The sequence below is a fragment of the Cryptomeria japonica genome, chromosome 3 (genome assembly GCF_030272615.1).
Source record: "Cryptomeria japonica chromosome 3, Sugi_1.0, whole genome shotgun sequence".
NCBI lineage: Eukaryota > Viridiplantae > Streptophyta > Pinopsida > Cupressales > Cupressaceae > Cryptomeria > Cryptomeria japonica.
In genome coordinates this window covers 146,520,177-146,530,154 of record NC_081407.1, presented here as the reverse complement: position 1 = coordinate 146,530,154, position 9,978 = coordinate 146,520,177, and positions in this window count along the sequence as shown.

Sequence of the window (9,978 nt, the reverse complement as noted above, 5' to 3'; positions counted from 1 at the left end):
AGAATGTTACATAAATCATGTCAACACTAGAGGAGAAGAATGAACAGGTCACCGGTGTGTTGTGAGGTTGTAGAACAATAGGACTCCCACCGGATGAAGATGCAGTCACCATGTGAAGAGATGATTGATAGTGAATGTGCCAACACCGGATCACATGCGTTTGTTTGAAGCTTTGCTGCACAAATAGGGAAGCCACATGAGCACACTACAAGATGTAGATGACAAGGACTCACTCCCACCGGTAAGTGGAGCTTATCTCCTATTATGCATAGTTTGCATCATAGTCATGTGAGATAAGGAAGATGAGGCAAATGCAGGTGTTTTGAAGGCTCACAACCGGATCTACTGGTGAATCAAAGGAATGCCTCAAGTGCATGAAATCAGGGATATGCATTGGACTGACTGAGAAGGCATGTTAAGATGCCGGTATAGATAAAGAGTGATGAGTTTGTCACTTTGACAAACCAATTGAGATATGGTCTGAGCTGATCAAGAGGAATGAAAAGTTGAGCAGATGCAGATAGAGGAGAATGGCCTAATTGAAGATGGAGTTTGTGGAAGGTTGATGACATGGTGTCATCAAGAGTGTTTACCGGTATGTAAGTCCACCGGTAATATGGACAAGGTGCAAATGCAAAAGACTCCCCATCTGATGAAGATGTGTATAAGGCAGGTTAGGAAGAGTGTTGACCAATTGAGTAGTCCATCGGAAGAGAAGCAGAGTGCAAGGTTGATGATAGACAGATTTGAGGGCTTAACTGACAGGATTAGTATACTGGTAGATGAACCCAGTAATGGAATTGGTCAGTGATCCAATCCATACCAACATAGTTGTTCAAGAAGAGGAGGATGTCGACATGGAAGCCATGTGGAGATGAAGTGGCAAGCATGCAGAGGTCGGTGGAGTGTCGTGCACAGATAGTTGCCTCTACAAGTGTGCACTTAATATGGATCTCGTGATTTGTGGATTGGATCAAAAGAGTGCGGATCGAGGAAGAATGAGAAACAGAGACAAATCAGGGAGTTGTTGGTGCTTGGATCTAAGAAAGAAGATCATATTGTGAGAAGAACTCGAGAAGGAAATAGCAGAAACATTAATGGTGTTTTAATAGAGATGAGGTCGTGGTTGCTAAGATTAGAAGACGTGTATTGGAAGGCACATTAATGACAGAGATGTATGGTTTGCTTTCTGGGAGATCAGATCGAACAAGATCTGATTGGATTTGGTTTTCCTCAAGGTTGATGAGGAAACCCTAACCGCTTGAGATTTGAATTGGCTTTTGGCGGGAAAACCAAACTATAAATATGGAAGCCAAAGATATTGATAGTGTTGTTGAATAGAAGTAGAAAGTGTTGTTGCGAAGAGATTAAGTGTTACTTCTACAGTTAAGAGAAAATCAGTCAAGTACTCAACAAGTATCAGAGAAGAGATTGAATGTGAGGGAGAACTAGGTTGAAGTGTTCAACTGGTAGCAGTGCAGAACTGGTAGTGTCCATACCGGCAGAGCAGAAGTGAAGGAAGTTGCAGAGAAGGCAAACATAGAACTAACAGAGTATAGTATCGGTAAAGATCAAAGCAGAGAGGAGGAGATCCAGGAGAGCAGAGTAGAGGAGAGGTGAACCAGTAGAGTTTATCGGTAAGAAAGCAACAGAAGAATGAGTCGGTATAGCTGAGAAGGTGTCTCATCGGAAGAGAGAGGTATATGAGATGGTTACAAGATTCACTTGTAACAGTAGTATTAATTTTTTATTTGAAGTTATTTTTGTGAACACCGAGTTGTAGCTCGGTGCATGGGTTGTAGCTCCTTTGGGTTGTAGCCCATAAATAAGTCAAGGGTTGGTGCTCCTTGGGTTGATGCCCTAAATCAGGGGTTGGTGCTCCTTGGGTTGGTGCCCTAAATCAGGGGTTGTAGTCCTAAACATTGTAAAAGAGTTTTGATTGTGAGGCTGGATTGAAGTAGTAGACTCTAGCAGCATTGCTCACTGAGGTTTTTCCCATCTTGGGTTTTCCTCGTACATATCGGTGTTATGAGATGTCCCTTTGTGTGTGATTGATTTTGTGTTGGTCTCCTCACTAACCAGTAAGTCTTCATTGTGTTAGATCCCATAACTGGTATACACACATAAGTTAGTTAAAGGGAAAAAGATTAAGAAACACTGATTCACCCCCCTCTCAGTGGTGCATTGTGTCTAACAGTACAATGAAATCTCTATAAAGTGGAGAAAAAAGGAGAAAACCCAGCTGGAAAAACTCCTCTCCTAAAAGAGATAAAAGCATGCTAAATAAAATATGAAGGAAGGAAGGCCTCACAAAGACCCCTGAAGGACAACTTCCTTCACCCCAAGCATAGAGCGCAACTGAAGATAGTGTGGTGATGCCAAAGGTTTTGTGAAGATGTCAGCAACCCGCTCCTTCATAGGAATGTACTCCAAGATGAGTGAACCATCTTGAAAGAACTTCCTGATGAAGTGCATGTGGATCTCATTATGCTTCGTCCGCTGACGCTCCACTGGGTTGCGGGAAATGTGTATAGCACTCTAATTGTCACACCAAAGAAGTGTGCCACTATCAGGAGGAAACCCAAACTCTGTCATCGACTGTCAAAGCCATAAAATATCCCAATTGGCCAAAAGTAGACTTCCGATCATTGACATCCCCAGCCCAATCTAAGTCAGTGAAGCCAACAATGTGAGGAGCCCATGAAGTGTAGTGAATGTCATATTGTGTAGTGCCCTAAATGTACCTCAAGATACGTTTGGCAGCTTGTCAATGGCTCTCATGTGGATCATCTGAGAACCTAGAGACAAGGTCAAGTGCAAAGGAAAGATCAGGATGTGAATGCGTCAGGTACAACAAGCTGCCAACCAACTGCCTGTATAATGTAGAATCTACTAAAGGAGTAGAGCAAGTAGAAGATAGAACAAAAAAACACAAATGGTGTGGGGTAGGGTTGCAATCAAGCATGCCAAATCTTTGGAGCATGTCAAGAGCATATTTTTGTTGATATATGGAAATCCCATTCGAAGACTGAACAAACTATAGACCAAGAAAATAGTGTAGAAAAGTGAGATCTGTCATCTCAAATTGCTCCATCAAAGCTCTCTAAACACTCTGAATCACAGAGGATGAGCTACCTATAATAATGAGATCATCAACATATAGCACAAGAATCAAAAGATTACCCTCTAGATGATGAATGTAAACTATGGCATCAGAATGACAATGTGTGAAGTGAGAGGAGAGCAAAAAAGATTCCATCTTATCATACCAAGCCCGAGGGGCTTGTTTGAGACCATATAAAGAATGCCTAAGTCTGCAAACCAAATAAGTGTCCTGCAGAAATCCCTAAGGTTGCTCCATATAGATCTCCTCATGTAGGTCTCCATGCAAGAAATCACTCTTCACATCCATCTGAATATCTGGCCATCCCTGTGAAGCTACTAGTGATAGTACAAAGTGAATGGAATTCATCTTGGCAATAGAAGAAAATCTCTCGAAGTAATCAATACCCTTAACTTGAGAAAACCCCTTCGCAACAAGACGTGCTTTGTACTTATCTATCGAACCATCTGCAACATACTTGGTACGGTACACCCACTTGCACCAAACCAAATTTCTTCCCTTAGGAAGAGAAAAAAGATCCCAAGTATTATTATTCATCAAAGAAGAATACTCCTCCATAGCCCTATCCCACTAAAGTCAACTCGTCACCTTGAAAACATCTGAGGATCATCTGAAATGGCATGACTCAAGAGACTATCACCTGAAGTATGTGCTCGTGTATGATAGGAATGTGAAGGGTCACCTGCCATAGATCCATCTGCCTCTACAGTAAAGCAGGCCCACTTGGGCAAATGCAGTGAATCAGGTGGTGGGGGAGGTTGTGGATGAACATTTGCATCATCCTCAAGAGATGAAGAGGGAGGAGTAGGTAGTGGGGAAGAAGCTAGTGAAGGAGAATCTGTTGCAGGAAAGCACTCATCAAACTAGACATCCTGCTGAAACAAGACCTCTCTGGAATCAGGATCAAACAACCTGTGTGTCTTCACATCCTCACAGTAGCTAACAAATATGAGTGATCAGCTCTAACTCTCCATGGCTTTCCTTTGAGTATCAGCAATAAATGCCCAAGCCTCACAACCAAATACTTAGAAAGCTGAAACATCGAGCTTGACATGGGTCCAAACCTCCTTAGGAGTCATATGTTGTAATTCCTTATGAGCCATCTGATTCTAAATATAAGTGGCACAATTGACTGCCTAAGCCCAAAAAGAAGAATCCATAGACCGTGAATGAATCGTGCAATTGGCCATCTCTCGTAAAGTCGTGTTCTTTCTCTTAGCAACATTATTCTGTTGAGGGGTATAGGGTACTATAAACTAATGTTGCAAACCATGCTCAGTGCAAAAATCCCTGAATGCTTGATTCACATACTCCCCCCCGTTATCTGTGTGTATCCGCCTGATAGAAAGTCCAAATTGCTTCTCCACAAATGTCTTAAAGATCCGAAATGAATCGAAGACATCATATTTGTACTTAAGAAAGTACACCCATTTACGTTTGGAGAAGTCATCAATAAATGTGAGCACATATCTAGCCCCTGAAAAAGGAGTCAGAAATGACATGAGGTCACTATGTGCCAACTCCAAGGGCACCATAGCACGTGGAGATCCACTCATAGGAAAAGAATCCTGGTGATGTTTGTCAAGTACACAACCTCAACAAACACCATTAGTACAAGAAATATGCGGGAGCCCAATCACCAGTGCCTGTGTACTCATCTATTGTAGATATCTATAATTGATTTGGCCAAAACGCTCGTGCTAAAGTTTGCTCACTATGTCTACATGTGCTATAAGAGATGAACCTGTACCATGTGTCATGTAAAAGCCATCAAATCTGTATAAGTAGGATGTGGGATCAACACTCCCAGTAGCCACAACCAAATCAAGATCATGAAGATCTCGAATAACCACATCATATGGTGAGAACTCAACTATCTTACCAGTGCTAGAGTGGCAAATTTGATAGATGGAAAGGAGGTTTGTCAAAATATCAGGAACAACAAGGAATTCCTAAAGACAACCACCATCCTAAGAGACAGTACCTGAACCCATAACAGAAAGTTGTGTAAGGTCACCAATTGCAATTTGTGAAGTACCACAATGGGCAAGTGCGATGACAAACTCATGAGTGTGTGGCATATGGTGAGAAGCACGAGAATCTAGGATCCAAGTGGATCCTAGAGGAAATTATCGTGCAAAAAGAGAATGACCTTTCCCTGTGGGTGGAGAAGGTGTCTGAGGTGAGGCAATGTGATGTTGTTGCATGGCCTCCTCTAAAGCCTCTAATCACTTCCAACGCCTGGAAACTGGATGACCTTCCTTGCCACAAAAACTTCAAGGTTCACCTAATTTCTTCTTAGTCTTGGAGGAAGACTCACCAGACTTAGAAGATTTACCTTGCTTAGGGTTGGATTATGGTTTAGAAGTAGCCTTTGGTGGTGGCCTGGACGAACTTTCACTGCCTATTGAATTTGTCTTCGACTTTTGTTTCTAATTCTGCTTCCCATGAGATGGTTGAGCTACCAATGCTTAGTTCTTAGATCCTGGGAGAGCATCCAATTATGTGAGGTGGGACTACTCTCGTGTCGATCGATCACATAATACCTCAAACGTAGGCATGGCAAATCATGGACCTAAAGCATCCATGGTGGAATAGAAGGTAGAAAAGAAAATCTGAAAGGAACCTCGAAGCTTAGATAGATACAGGTATATATACTTGGTGTTTGTTTTGGTCTTACCACAACCCTGTAACAATGATCACAATGATTTTAATTTCATCAAGAAATCCTCAATAGATGGAAAAGAATTAGCTGCGAAGGTGGTCAATTATACCTCAATCTGAAGTGCCCTGAACTGATTAATGGTGCCAAAAAGATCATGAAACTTAGTCCACATAGCCTGAGGAGTTGTTCAAACCTCTAGGTGAAAAAGAAGACTATCTATAACATGTAAAAACATCAAACCTCATCCATTCTATTCCTATGTTGTAAAACCTCAAAGGGACGTGTCAATAGAGGTTGAACCTCATCCAAACAGGACCATAACCCCTTAAACATGAGAAGTCTAGTCATATGTGCTTTCTAGGTATGATAATTGTGTGGAGTAAGATGGTCACATGAAGAGGTGTCCGCCATGATGTTTATGGTTTTGAAATTTGTTTAAAGAGAGGATTCTAATTTATGATATTAAAATACAGAAAGCAAGAAAAATACACCCCCCCCCAACACAAAAACCAAACCCCAGTACAATTTTGAAAGTTGGAAAGCATGAAAAAGAAAAAAGAACTTCTAACTATTCTTTGTGTACCTAATGATTTTTCTGATGAAATAAGCTGCGGATCTGGAAAGAGCGTTCCAAAACCTTTCCAATGCCTATTCATTTGCAAAAAATAGAGTGTGTAATCAAAAGATATGCCCTTGAAAGCGCAAAAAGAAGTTCAAACTTTGATTGGCAATAAATGTAGCAAAATAACAAAATCTGGAAAAAAAAACCTCCAGAAATGGATCTGACTCGGAAAGAGATTTTTGACGATATATGGTTTGTCAAAAAATGCCTCCGTTTGCTCAAGATATCGTGAAAAAACGACCAATAGGTCTTAAAAGGACAAAAATATTGAGTTGGTGGGCTTCACTAGTGGCGGCCCGGTGGAGGCGGCACAACGGTTTTGCTTTGGTGGCATTGTGACGGGCGAAGCGTAGCTATGACGACGCTGAGGGCGGTGGCCGCTTGCAGTGGTCGTTGCAGCTAAATACCATGTTAAAGCTGTGAAATACAACCTCATAGAACCCAATGAACACCTATTTGCAAATAACATGTCACAACAATGGAAGATTCACACAAAACACAATAGTTGCTTTGAAACCCTAGAGCAAAATTATGCAATAATAATGAATCAATGTAAAGATTACAAAGGGATCAATCCTTATAAAAGGAGATCATAACCTAAAAAGCATAAACCTTAAAAGCAATTAATAATTAATAATTAATTAATTATTAAAGGGCCTAAGTTTAGCTTCCTAAATTTAGCTTAAGTGAAAATAAAGTAAAAGGTGACTTAATTAATAAATCAATATGATTTAATTAATTAAGTAAAAAACCTTATTACTCCAACATGGGATCCATAGAAGCTTGTCCCACTCTGGTGGATTTCTAGTAGGTCTTCTATCTCTTTTGTGGCTACAAGTTGTGAATTTGGTGAGACCCTTCTTTTTACCATTGTTTCTAATTTTATAGGAAAATCCTTGCTTTGGTTGTATATCAAATATGTTTGATCTCTTGTCCCTTTATTTCATTGGATTTTGGTAGGAGATTTTAGTGTTGTCTCATGTCTGAATGAGAAGACGGGAGGTAATATCAGACTTGATTCTTCAATGGGTGTTTTGAGGAACAATATTGAGTTCCTAAAGGTAGTAGATGTTAAACACACAAATAGTTTGTTTACTTAGAACAATAAAAGATGTAGAGTGAAGGCAATAGCTTGGAGATTAGACATATTTTTAATCTATTACTATTGGATGGGTGATAATTGGGTGACAAGCTCAAAGCTTTTATATTGGAGGGGATTTGACCATTGGTTGATCAAGTTTAATGCTTCTCAGTTGTAGGTCTCAAAAAACCCTTCTTTTAAATTTTAGCTTATGTGGCTTTGAGACCCTTCTCTTCATGACCTTATGCTAGATTTGTGGAGTGAGGGGAAGCCTGCTTTTGGTACTATAATGCACTCCTTTGTCAAGCAGTTGCAATTTGTCAAGTATAAGCTTAAAATATGGAAGGGGTGGTGTTTTGAAAATATCTTCTTAGTAGAGATGAATGCTCACTCTTGGGTTGATACTATTACTCACCAAATTAAAGATTGAGGTTTATCAGAGGATTTATATAAAGAGGTATCTATTGCAGTGAAGGAGTTAGAGGAATGGGTGCTTCGTGAGGAGATTTATTGGAAGCAAAAGTCATGAGTTGATTGGCTCCAAGAAGGTGACAAAAACACAATTTTTTCACAACACGGTGAAGGATAGAAGATATGGGAATTCAATTGTTTCTCTCATTTCCTCAAAAGGGGTTCATCTTTCTTGTTATAGAGAGATTACTCAAGAAGCCACTAGATTCTTTGCAAATTTGTTTGTTCATGACTCTCCACCTATGAGTGTGGAGGAAGCGCTCGCGCTTGATTATATTCCATCCATTATTTCCAATGAGATGAATGGGGATCTCATTAAACCTATATCTTTATCTAAGGTTGAAAAAGTGGTATTTGGAATGAAGAAGGGTAAAGCTCCTAGTCTTGATGGTTTTCCTATAGAGTTTTATCAAGAATTTTGGGAAATAGTTAAGTTAAATCTTTTGGATGTGGTGCAGGAGTCTTATAGAAACAAGCAGATGCTTAGGGCTATGAAAGCTACATTCATTTATCTCGTTCCTAAGAAGGAAGGAGCTAACTCTCTTGACTCCTTTTGACCTATAGCCTTGTGTAATGTGATTTATAAAATAATAACAAAGCTGATTGCTAAAAGGCTCAAGCCATGGCTTAGTGAATTAATTTCTGAAGAGCGATGAGGCTTTGTTGTTGGAAGACAAATTTTGGATGGGATTATCATAGAGACTAAATCTATTCATTTTATGATAGATTCTCAGGAAAAGAGTATGTTCACAAAGTTGGATATGGAAAGCCAATGATAGAGTCAAATGGAACTTCTTGCATAAAGTACTTGCAACCTTTGGTTTTGGAATTGAGTGGACCAATTGGATTATGAGTTGTATCATCTCTTCTTATTTTGTGGTTCTTCTGAATAATGAATCCACAAAGTTATTTGGTGCCTCTAGAGATCTTCAACAAGGGGATGTCCTCTCACCATACTTGTTCATTGTAATGGTTGAAGGACTTGGAAGATTTATCAAGTCTCATGTAAGGCAAGGATTGTTTCAAGGTTGGAATTGGGGTCATGTTCTTCATTCTTATTCCCATCTTCAATTTGTGGATGATACTACTTTGATGGGTTTTGTTGAAATCAATGAGGTTGCTAACTTCATAAAAGATCTAGATATATATTTGGCAACCTCAAGACAAAAGATTAATAAAGATAAAACTTTTATCTTCTTTTTTCATACGCCTCTTCTTATTTAGGCTAGGATTGCTAGGATTTTGAGGTTGCATGTTGGTGTTCTTCCTTTTGTCATCTTGGAGTTTTTATTTCGACACAACCTTTGCCTAGTGGGCTTTGGCAAGATATTTTGGATAAGCTTTGTAGAAAGGTTAGTCATTGGACATATAGATGACTCTCCACTACTAGAAGAATGACACTCTTGAATTATGTGGTTCAGATTCTCTCAATCTATAGATGTTTTGTGCAAATGGCTTAAACAAGCTTCATTAAGAAATTTGATGATGTCCTCTTTAGGTAATTTTTATGGTCAGGTAATTTACTCTCTTCAAAATGGAGTTTGGTTAATGGGATCTATTCGTAGGTCAATACATGATGGTGGTCTTAGTTTATGTCAAGCAAGTATGAATGGTTGTGTTCTATTTGCTAAGATTTTTTGAAGGTGGTGCATCAACCTAAACCAAGGACGAGTTAAAATTCTTAATATAAAATATCTTGGGGGAGTGGATGGTAAGGATGTTCCCCTATACAATATGACAGGTAATGGCTCCATGATTTGGAATACTCTTAAGAGTGGAGCGAAGTCAATTAAGTAATGACTCTTTTTTATTTGTATAATAAGGGTGTTGAAGCTCTGTTCTTACAAGATTCTTGGGATGGATTCCCTCCCATTCTCTCTCAATTTCCACAATTGCAATATCTTGGCAATAACTTTCTTGAAGTGGGTTGCAATAGAGTTGAGGATTTTAAAGTTACATTGAATTTGGGATGAGAAGAAGTGGCTAGATGGAAAGAATAGCATGAGTGGGCTCCT